The sequence below is a fragment of the Ambystoma mexicanum genome, chromosome 2q (genome assembly GCF_040938575.1).
Source record: "Ambystoma mexicanum isolate Mex_15411 chromosome 2q, UKY_AmexF1_1, whole genome shotgun sequence".
Classification (NCBI taxonomy): domain Eukaryota; kingdom Metazoa; phylum Chordata; class Amphibia; order Caudata; family Ambystomatidae; genus Ambystoma; species Ambystoma mexicanum.
In genome coordinates this window covers 1,305,647,292-1,305,659,388 of record NC_090924.1, presented here as the reverse complement: position 1 = coordinate 1,305,659,388, position 12,097 = coordinate 1,305,647,292, and positions in this window count along the sequence as shown.

The following is a 12,097-nucleotide window of genomic DNA, read 5'->3' as shown; positions in this document are numbered from 1 at the left end:
TCCCACCACCCCGAAGTACCTGGGAAGCAACAGGAGAGCTGGACCCAAGATGAATCTAGGAACTTATGGATGGACCCTGAGGGTGTAAGTCCCTCTTCCTCGTCACAGTACATGGGGTGCCTTGGAAGGCGAAGTTGTGGAGTCTCTCAGCTTTACTTGATGATGATCCTGGCAGGAGTCAATGGGTCATCGATGTCGAGCAGAAGAAGGGAACCAAGCAGTGTTGGAAAGGCAGTCGTGAAGGTCTGTCGTGGTGGAATCCTTGGTCGGGTTACTGCGTTAGTTGTGGATGTCCCGTGAAGCTGAAAGTCACTTTGGACCTTCACAAGGCTTGCGAGGTGAGGATGAGTCCTTTGGTTTTCATTGATGAACTTTGGTGGCGACAGGTGCAGTGACAGAATTAGGTGTCAGGCTTTGGTAATTTGCAGTTGGCGACCATTCTTTTCATCGGTGCTGCAGCCGCAGCACGGATGACAGGATAGCTTCTGGCAACTTAGACTCAAGCAATGGACTTCTCTGTGGGCCACCACCAAGTTTGGACCCTCGGGACTCGTTTTTCAGTTTGGAATGGCAGGGAAACCCACTTGCGGGTACTTCTCTGCAGGCGGCTTCACTGTCCTTCCTCAGCCGTGGAAAAGTGGACAAATGTCATGGCTACAGTACCACTTGAAGAATTCTTTAATCAGTCTGAACTTGTCAAGTTCTGGTCATTGAGCAGCACTATGCCAGTGTATCGCCTCCTCTGGGTGATACACATCAGTCTGTCTTTCTTCTGGTCACGGAAAGCCTCTGGACACAGGACAACACTGGTAGACTTCTTGGGCTCAAGAGGCCCAGACACTCTTCTTCTGCACCCATGAAGATACCTCTGCCGGACAGCAGGCACTCAAAACTGGCTTCCAGGACACTTTGGGTGAAGAACTGCAGTTGCGTGATGTCCCCTCATATCTACGGGAAGAGGTTGCATATCCAGGTCCTCTCTTGATCAGTCCTTGAATCAGCACAGCAGCCTTTGGATTTCTTGAAGAGTTGCAGCCGCAGACATTTTTCTCCAGTTGGATTAAGGATACAAGCTTTCAGGTTTCTGACTTCTGGTTTTGACTTGCAGCTTCTGACACAGAGGTGAGTGAGGATTCTTCCGTTATATACAAATACCCATATTCACTCAGGATGTGCTAGGCTGATTCAGCCAATCACACACTAGAGGATTCATCATGCAGCACCCAATCAGGCTCACAGGCATTCAGGTAATTCACCCAAAACCATACACACAAAAAAGTGAATGTGAATTGGGGGTAACTCCCAGCCTTTCAGAGCATATATTGCATTCATACAGTTTCAGACGGGGTTGGCTAAGGCAGACCACAGGCTTTGTGACACACAACCAAAACCACTCACCCACAACACTGTATGTGATTTGACTCCTCTCTATATTCAGTCACATCCCACCACTTGGTTGTACCCAAAACAAGCAGTCCATGGGAAAGCTTCTACCATTCTAGCAGGGCCAACCACAGAGACTTATATGGTCCTTCCATCCAGCATACAATCTGGGGTTAGGGGGACAGATCCAGAGCTTCTCAGGACTTTGAGAAACAGGAAGGGAAGGCAGTGACAGTAGCCATTTTATCTTAGTTTAGGAATCAATTCATTTCTATGGCATGGCATGGATGTCACAAAATGGCAGGGGGGGACCAGAGCACTTGGAATATCAACATGTAGCTGCCACCATCCCATGCCTTGCTCTTTGGGCAACACACAGGTGCTCCAAAAACACACACTAGGGATATCAAGGGGTACTGCTACCCATAGGGGCAATTATGGTATGTCACCAAGAATAAGAAAATGAAGAGCTGCACTGCTAGGTGTCCAAAATGAATTCCTGTGGAGAGGTCACACAGAAAACAAAGACTAGGGTAGTAGTGGAAAAAGGACAAAGATGCCCTGTCCCTCTGAAAAAATTCAGTAACCACCAAGCCCACATTGACCTAGTACAAGAGTTTAAGTTGATGGACGTTTGGAGGTTGGAACAACCGGTCACTAGGGAATATAGCTTCCACTACGGGCACATGATACTTACTCCAGAATTGACATGATGCTGCCCGCAGTACAGGTTACAAACTCATTTTGTGACGAGGACATGGGGAGTATTAGTATTTCAGCTCATGCCCCGATATCTCTAGTACTATTTCTGGATTACGTCTTAGAAAGGTGTAACCTGTGGATGATGAACACTTCCTTATTACATGACGATCATTTGGTGGCAAAAATTGTCAAAGAAGCAGAACTATTTATTGAAGTCAATAGGGAAGGTGAATCCAAAGTTGGCACAATATTGGACATGTTCAAATGTAATATGAGAGGAATTTTGATTCCCCTGGGCTCCAGGAAGAAGAAGGTGCATGAAAAGGAATCTAGAGGGCTGGAAAAGACATTCATTGCTTTGGAGAGAGAGTTGATGTTGCAACACTCAGAGAATAAATGGAGATTGCTTGTTCAACACAAATATAAATATAATAAACAATTGTCAGAAGGTGCAGAAAAGCCTCTGTTTAGAACATGATGTGGGTACTGTGATGCTGTGATGGTGGCAAGGAATGTGACCGTTAACTGGCTCATCGACTGCCAGTCCTCGAAAATTAGAAAAGTATCTTTACCATCGAGGAGGATACTGGTCAGCTGACCTTTGATCTGCAAGGGTAAATAAAGAAGTTAGGTTATTTTATTTCAGACTGTTCACCTCTGAACATGTGGCTGATTCACTCTCTCTGGGTGAGTACTTTGGGGATATGCACTTTCCTGATTTATTGCTGGCTGAGGTAGCAAGCTTGGAGAGTGAGGTAACAGCAGATGAGATGCGAAGAGTGATGATGCGCTTACATTCAAGAAAATATCTGTGTCGAGATGGATTCCCTATGAACTTCTACAAAATTATGCCTGACTGCGTCTTTGATCTCTTGCCAGATGTATTAATTTCTTCTTTGCAGGATGATCTGTTGCATCAACCTCAGTGTTACTGAAGAAGGACAAGCCACAGACTCTTACAGGCAGTTACAGGCCAATCAGTGTGATTAATGCTGATAATAAAATATAGACTAAGAGTTCAGCATTACGTCTGGAGGTGATGTTGATGAAACTGATTAATGAGAACCAGACTGATTTTGTTACGGAAGAGATGCTGCATTGAATATGTTAAGGCTTCTTCTGACCCTTTTGGCTAGTGGTAAGGTGTGTGCACACACCCTGATGCCACTTGTGCAGCAAAGTTTTTAATGCACACAGTATTTCCGTGGTGGGGTGTGTGTGAGGTACTAAGATCCGACAATGGGCCGCATTTTGTTAATGAGCTATTTGAACAGATAAGACTTTTACTAAATATAAAACACAAGTTCTCTTCTGCTTATCACCCGCAAGTGAATGGAATATGTGAGAGACTCAACGGCCTCCTCAAGGAAAGTATCGCCAAGACTAAATTCATTTTGAAAAATGGATGGCTTTATTGCCTACTCCCGGCCTTATATGTCCTTCAGAATCAACCAGGGTCAGACCAGCACATCACCCCACATGAATTAGTGACAGAGCATCGAATGAGAACACCCCTTTCACCCCCATCCAGGATTAAGAGTGATGCTCAGAGTGTAGCTAAAAGTTGAGGTGATGAAATGCATGATTATTTGATACATATGGCTTCTAGTATTTCTTTCATTTCAGATCAAGACAAGCACCAGTGGGGTTGGTCTAAAAACATGAAAGAAGATAATTCAGCAACCAATCCAAGTGAACTACTACCACCACCGATGTTATATGCTGGGGACCTAGTGTTGATTAAAAATGTTAGCAGGAAGTGGCATGAGCTACGTTGTCATGGCCCTTTTATTGTTGGAGAATTGTCCCCTTCTGTAGTTCAAGTACAAGGAAGAAGAGCTTGGTTGCACCTGAGCATTGTGAAGATTTATAAAAACAAGATCTTCCCTCCCACCGTTGCTGATCCAGAAGCAAGACAAGAAGACTAATTTCCACGTGTGCAGACCCGATCGAGGGCCAAGAAGAAGGACAATACAACAACGAGTGATTAACGCATACTTTATTTGGACTGGAATTCAATAGACACTCCTTATATATATTTTAGCAGAGAGTGTGAGGACTTGCAGAGAATTCCAGGAATTTTGAAAAAGAGCTTTTAGAAATATATTGAAGCAGAGAATAATGAATCAGAGTTATGCCTAAATGTCAGTTCTTGATCAGAAATTGGAAACAAGTCCAGTATCCAGATTAATTTTATGGAGAATAGTTGTTTTAGGTGCTCAAAACATATGGTACCTGCCGACAGTGACGTTCATCTGCTTGTGTTTGCTGTCTTTGTGTTCATACTTTAATCTTTCCGTGCTCTTGTTATAAGAGATGTTAATATCCACACTTTTTTACGGGATCCTAAAAACAGTACAGTGATGAGAAGACACCTCATTGCTATAATTGAACACATTTTACAGTTGCAAATATAAAGGAATTTGATGATTGTATTAACAATGATTAATGAAGAAGATGGTATGATCATAGAGAATTAACAAGTTCAGCAAGCAGTAGGATGGCACAAGAAATGGTTGTCCAGATCGCTATGCAAGCTATAGATTTGCATGATTGTTCTTATTGTTTTTCTGTTCCTTATTTTTCACAGTCTCTATCATCTTAGTACTTTTGCTGAAGAAATAGTTCCTATGGTTCTCCCCACTGTGAAAACAAATAAAGACAGACTCTTTGATTTCTATAAGTATATTGGGAGACACAAAACAGATGCAGACAAACATAGTGAATGGACAAATACATATCTAGATAATACAGCTCTTGGAATAACATGTGGTACCAATACCTGAAAAAGGTGGGGGGAAGCATCTAATGATGGTTGATATTCCTGCTCTCTCATTCCCTATGGCATGAATACAGTAAGAACTATGTAAAAAATGGTGTGTATTAGGAACAACCACCCCTTGAACAGGTCTATTGCCAAACCTACTATTCTCTACTGTCTAGGGTCGCCGGGACAGATATCTTGGAGTATATAAAGAGAACAGGATTAATTAAACATTAAACCAAATAGCACAGGGCAATGGGATAAACATGATGTTGCCAAGTCAAAAAAAAAACAATATATAAGAAAAATTAATCACAAAAATTCATTTTTAGTATTATTATAAACATATAATGCTTAAATAGTCTAAACAAAATTTAGTCACACCTTCAAACCATGTAAAACAGGACAAAATATGAAAAACTAACCAAGTAACAAATAAACATAACAAATATTACATAAAAAATTGAACACAGATAGATTTGTTGCAATTCAAACAACGACCCAGTTGTTTGAATTGCAACAAATCTATCTGTGTTCGATTTTTTATGCAATATTTGTTGTGTTTATTTGTTACTTGGTTAGTTCTATATGTAATTGTTTTTGAATTCAATATTTTATCTTTTTGTATTTTGTCTTGTTCTACCTGGTTTTAATGTGTGTCTAAATTTTGTTTAGACTTTTTTAGCATTATATGTTTACAATAATAATAAAAATGAATTTTTGTGACTCATTTTTCTTATATAATTGTTTTTTTGAGTTGGCAACATCATGTTTATTCCATTGCCCTGTGCTATTTGGTTTAATGTTTAGTTAATCCTGTTCTCTTTATATACTACAATGAATACAATAAGGACTTTTATTGCAAACGAGGTTCCAGAGCACAATGCAAAGTGCCTCAGCCATCTTGCAACATGTACTACCTGAGGACAGTTCCAAGGAAGATGGTCGATCTTGCGATGGAGATCAAAATGGTCATTTCCATATCATGATGACTTTATCAAGACTATGCAAATGGGAACAATCCTGGATGGAAAAGAAAGATTCTTGTGTATCGTGCTGCAGGACAGGATAAGGTGATCATTGAAGAAATGAAGAGGATGAATTGCCCTGATGTGAAGGAAGTAGCCGGATCACCGGGATGTTGGAAATTAACTCAATTATTGCTCTGTGGATGAGTGAATTGCAAGAATGGATGGGAAGAAGGAATGATGTCCTGTGCAGCTCATCTGCTAAAAACAGATTAGATGCAAGAGGTGCAGAAGGTGAATGATGGATGCTTAAAGTAATGGGCCAAGCACTGCAAACTGTTGACATGGGTAGAAGATGAATCCGACCCAGTAATTGTAATCCCATTGGTTAATCCGACACTATGCTTCCGAAGACACAGAAAGAACCATGTGGGAAATAACAAGGGATGCAAAACCACAATTGACGTTCCCAGGATGGGAGAAGGGACAGCCGTCCTTATGGACCGATATTGGGCTTGTGGATCTAGAGATTATATGAGGTTGCCCAAGGATTGGGGCAGAGTATGTTCCTTGGTGCTCATTCATGTTCCAGCATTAGTGATTCCTCAAAGTGATCTGAAAATTGGAGAATTTTCAAAAGTGGACGCCCACTTGAGAAAAAGAAGATCACTTGAACTTCTTCGACAGACAAAAAGAGAACATTATTTCTCAGCTAAAAAGATAACAGCATATCCTACCATTCCTGAGGAGCACAGGTTGTTCAGCAGGATTGCTATGAAAATAACAACTATATTCATGCCCGGGATCCAAACAGTGGTGAATGCAAAGTGGTTACAAATCACTAGATGGGAGCTTCTTCAGACAATCAATGCTGCCATAAAGCAGAGCTGAGGGCCATACGACTGATAACCCTCCAGAACAGGTAAATACTTGATATGATCACAGCAATGGAAGGAGGTGTTTGCACCAAAATCGGGCCATCATATTGCACATTTATATCTTCTTACGATGAACAAAATGCAACCTTGACAGAGGCCATAACGTTGTTGACAGACCTGCATAACAAGATGGATGATGAGACAGATGATATTGAAGATAACAGTTGGTTTGCATCTTTGTTTTCATGGATCCCTCAGTGGTTGGCAAACTTATTCAAAGTTCTTGGAGTAATAATGGTGTTGGTGATGTTTTGATTCTCTATTGTCAGGATGGCGATTGCCTAATGCGAGAAAACAGCAGAGAAGGTGGTAGGGATGATGATCATGATCGATGTCAAACTTGAACCAGCTGACTGATGACGTTGTCAGGAAATACATAGAGGCCAGCATCATGGCCCCTGAAGGATCAAAGTTCCTGTATCCAAATGCTCATAATAGGTACGTGGGATGATAGGTCTATTGTACATTGAATGGACAAAGTAACAACATGACCTGGAGTGTAGATGAACATGTCAAATCAGCAGGCTCCCTGAGAGGGTGATGAAAATAAGGGCACCAAAGAAACAGTTCTTCAAGAGAAAATACCAGGATGTCGAACCAATTGAGGAGGTGGTTGAGGGGGGATGTAGAGGAGCAGCTGCATACCTCTGCAGGAAACCCCACACTCCCATCTCCCATATGTTGGAAGCCTGAGATCATGCCGTGTTTGACACCAGCAGTTGTGCCAATACTGCAACATGTGTTCAAAAGAAGATACTCATTGAGACAACCCTTTCGAATGTATCCCAAAAGGGACAGCAATTTGAGGGAAGAACTCCCTGAAGGAATATGAGAAAGAAGCAAACAAAAGAAGCCTGTGACATCATAAAAAAAGTATGAACAACGTCTCAGGATACTGGCTGAAAAGGATGTATAGATCCTGAAGAGACTAATGATGAAGTAAAGAATAAAGTGAACTTTTAAATACAAAAATGAAGATTACATGTGCACAAAGTGCTGCAGATAATCAACTATTCAATAATTGTACAGACGCTGAAGCGCAGGTAGACTAAGTCATCACAGAAGCTAGCTATATGTAGTGAATAGAATTCAGGCGAAGCCGCCATTGTATAGAAGCTGGACATCGGTATCATGAATTGTAGTAAGCCAGGACCCATGAAGAGGGAAGAGAAAAATATGTTGCAGCAAGAATAAGCTGAATCGTGGAGCTGCATGGCAAGGTTGTTTGGCCTGCAGTCAAGACTGAAGCAGTCAAGGTCGGCTATTTATTCTGGAAAGGAGTGAACGTACGAAGGATGAATCATCTTTTATTAAGGTTCAAAGAAAAAACAACAAGAGTGCCAAGTTAAATTAATTGAAGACATTTAAAAGCTGCAAAGTGGACCAAATTATGGTCTACTGTCGCGTGAGCCAAGGATGAAAATAGAGTTTGAACTTGCAGTCATAGAACATGATAGCGATTGCCCGCACTCCCGTGTATTCTCAGAGACACGGATACATTGCAAGACCAAGTTCAATGACAATCTTCATGGCAGAAGGCATGGGCGATGAAAGTTATTGGGTTAATTGGGTGGGGAGCTAGAGTCAGGCCCATATCCTTGCATCTGGGTCTAGGCTTACGTGCTGCTAAGTGAACCGAATGTTCCAGACATGGCACACGCATGCCAACCAATTGTAGTGGTCCATATAATGAAAGACCTTATAGTTGAAAACCAAAGAGAAACTGTGTATCTAATGTTTCTGAAGATGACATGTTTTAGAGGCAGGCATATGTAGTTCACCCGACAGTGGGCAGCCAATTACAATCCTAGTTCCTATAGATGATATACTTACATGTTTCCCTTAAGTAATCTTCTTACTCTGTGCTTTGGTTTCCTGTTTTTTTTCCCTCTGCCTGCTCTCTATGTCTTTATATTCTGTTTGTTCCTGTGAGCGCTCTAAGGCCCTTGTCCGATTTAGCGCTATACGAACACCCAGATAGATAGATAGATAGATAGATAGATAGATAGATAGATAGATAGATAGATAGATAAGCCTATCCAAATATCCAGTAGGTTTTTCATTCTTTGCCATGTAGAAAAGATCACTGAGAGAAATCAAGCGTACACCCGCTGATGTTCGTTGTAACTTCCTGTTTTAGATTATTGTTAATAAAGCAGTACTTTGCCATTTTCCCGAGATGGTTTGGTTATTTGGAATTGGAGTTATTCTGTGTGATCCCATCCATTACATGCACTTTCCTAAAGGGCCTTAAGCTCAAAGCCCTACAAAACAACAGAAACTCTCAAGAATGTGAGAGACAGGAACAAAGCTCATAGGAAAGTAAGGGACATTGGCTGACCCTGTGGACCTGCAGATGAAGGAACAAATTGAATTAATGCAGGAGATAGGAGAGGAACGGCTGCTCATAGCAAATGGGCCCAATGAGCAAAAGACAGGAGATAAGGAACAGGGGAAGTAGGCTGAGATGGAAATGGAAGGAACATCAGGGATCTGTGGGAGGAAACAAACTTAAAGGAACTGAGCAAAAGCTTGATTTTCTTAAATAGTGCACACTCAAGGATAGATAGCTTGCACCCTCATCCAAGGGGTGTATCTCCGAGTGTGCTGGTGCTGGAATACCAAGGCCTGACCGTAACCTCTATGACATTGCTGAGTCCAATGTGATTCTCTATTAATCTGTAAAGCAGAATATCCATCTACGTAATTTCATCAGTTTTGCTACTTTGCTTAGAAATGGAAATCTAAATATGGGGATATAGTGTGTTAGACCCTTAGATATAGCCTAAGTGCATCTGTAATATTTCTGTAGTACAAGGGCAGTTAGTTAATGATTAATATTGGCAGAAAATGGGTTCCTTCTACTAACTGGATTTTGAATTCCGTGACTTGAGTTTAGCTTTAAAATTAAAAAATTTGTGTATTTCAAAGACAAAAGTTGCTTGGTGAGTGAGGGGTGCACTCCAATCCCCAGCCAACCATATTTTGCAATTGTGTATTCTCCTTCAACCACGTTCGAGTCTCTCATTCCCATCAGAAGGTAATGCTGATCTGTACCACTCCCAGGTGTGCTGAGAATTCTGGTCTTATAGTTGCATAGTTGTTGAGGGAGAACCAACCGTCCGCCATGGCGTAAGTAGCTAGATCTCAGTGGATTGCGAGATATTCGGAGGTTCAACCGAGGAAGGTCTCAGGGTACAGAGGGAAGAGCCTTGCTGCTCTCTGCAGATCAGACCCGCTTCGAGCAGGTCCACCCAGCATCCATCCGTGTCTGTTTCACTTGTGGAGGTTGAGTGCTCCCCTTGTGCGCTACTTTCTACTTTCCGATTGGAGGATCAACTCAGGGAGGGCTCCACTTTACAGAGGACGCCAGGGCAGCCCTGCCCGGGCAGCCCTCAGATAAGGGACAGAGTCAGAGGGCAGCTGCATCTAAACAGCTCCACTCTGTGTTTGCACGTGTTCAACTGGAACGCCTGCCACAGTCATCCAGCAGAGACAAACAAGGTAAGTGTGGTTTGGTGGAGGAGTACAGCCATTACTGTAGTCCAATAAAACTCCTCCACTTTTTATTACCTAATATCACATGCTCACATGCATTTAGCCCAACTGTACTAGTTAACTACATTCTGCTTATAGCCTAACTGTGTCAGGTAGCCATATTCTGTGCTAGCTGAGTCTGGGTGTCCATCCGTTACTGTGCCAAAGTTGATTTAGATCGTGTTTGGGGGGGGGTAGGAAATGAGTTGCACTTAGATGGATTTTGGGGGCAGGAAATGTGCTGCACTTAGATGTTTTTGGTGGTAGGAAATGTATTGCACTTGGATGGCTTCTGGGGGCAAGAAGTGAGTTTCTCTTGGATAAACTGTTGGGGGTGGGAAGGGTGCTGCGCCAACATGGATTTACCGGGGAATAAGAATGGGGAGTATGAATGGTGTTGCACCCTTCATTTGCATTTACCAGGGAGTAAGAATGGGGAGTAAGAATGGTGTTGCACCCATCATTTGCATGTCCATTCACGCAGAGGTTTAGGATGATGTGCAGTCCCCAGCCCTTTAAAGATCATAGGGAGAACCAGCCCAACGCACCTAAAGCCCTTTGGGGACTGACTGTTAATTGCACCAAGAGGATGTATTAGGAGTGCCCTTCTATACTTAAAGACCAGTAAGGATAGGTTGCCACTGCTCCGGGGCCTTGGTGCTGGACCTGATAGTTTGATATTAGCCCGCTTACAATACCTGTAAGGACAGCCCTAGGGTGGTACCTAGTTATGCGGGTATCCTGGCATTGTAACTAGAAGAAAGCACAGGCAGGTTAACACATGTGGCACACTTAGAACTATTTTTCTTACAATGTTGAGCCGCCCATGATGCTCGGAGATATATGTTGGTACCACTCCATTGCACTTATAACTGCAAAAGTTAGCAGTTGAAACACACAATGGTTACATGCAGCTTTCCTTGATATCGCATGTACTAGACTGCTTTGGTTAGCTTTGTAAGAATATATGTTTTAAGACAATGAAGTTAATCAGTCTATTGTGCTCAGAGAATCCCATTAGACTAGTTTCTCTGGTAGCCTGTTTGTCCCACCTAGTTGATTTTCTGGGACCACCAGTCTATTGCACTTGGTACATGTAAGGGTAGCGGGTCCATAGTGCCTGGAAAAGTCTACGAAGACAACTGGCTTTTCCTCGCAGAAGATCGGATGACACAGCAACATCAAAGATAAGCTCCATCAGAGCTTAAGGTATGTGTAAACGCACCACTTCAGTGGACATCTGCCGCAGGCACGGCTATCCATCCACGCACTCAAGAATGCAGCTACGACTATGACAAATTCGGTCTAACTGGTCACGTAACAATCTTGCAGTGAAACACCAGACTTGCCTCAACACCTCTGCCATTAGAATACTGCACCAACCTACAAAACATTTGGTCTAGCTGAGTACAGATTTAGCCTCCAGCACCAGCGCTCTGTCGTGACCTCCTTCAGCGCCCGGCCACGTGCCTGACTTCTTGTGTTGCTTACTGGAGCCTAGCTAGCCCTCCCAATGCCTAATTTGGCCAAATGCATAAACGCATATTAAGCCTCCTCCTAGACCTTTCCCATAACTGGACTTCGGTCCCCAAGGGCGTTCCCAACACAAAGCGCGTTGAGGAAATACAAATGGGAAAAGGCACTATATCAATGACTACTATATTACAATACAAAAGCCACCAATGTGCCAATCCAACGTTTGGTGGAGTGCCCCGGTGTCCAATAGTCGGTTCTCCAGAGACAAATCTTGCTGGGCTAGTGAGGGGGTGCACACTTCATTTTACCAACAGAGCATATTTTGCCAC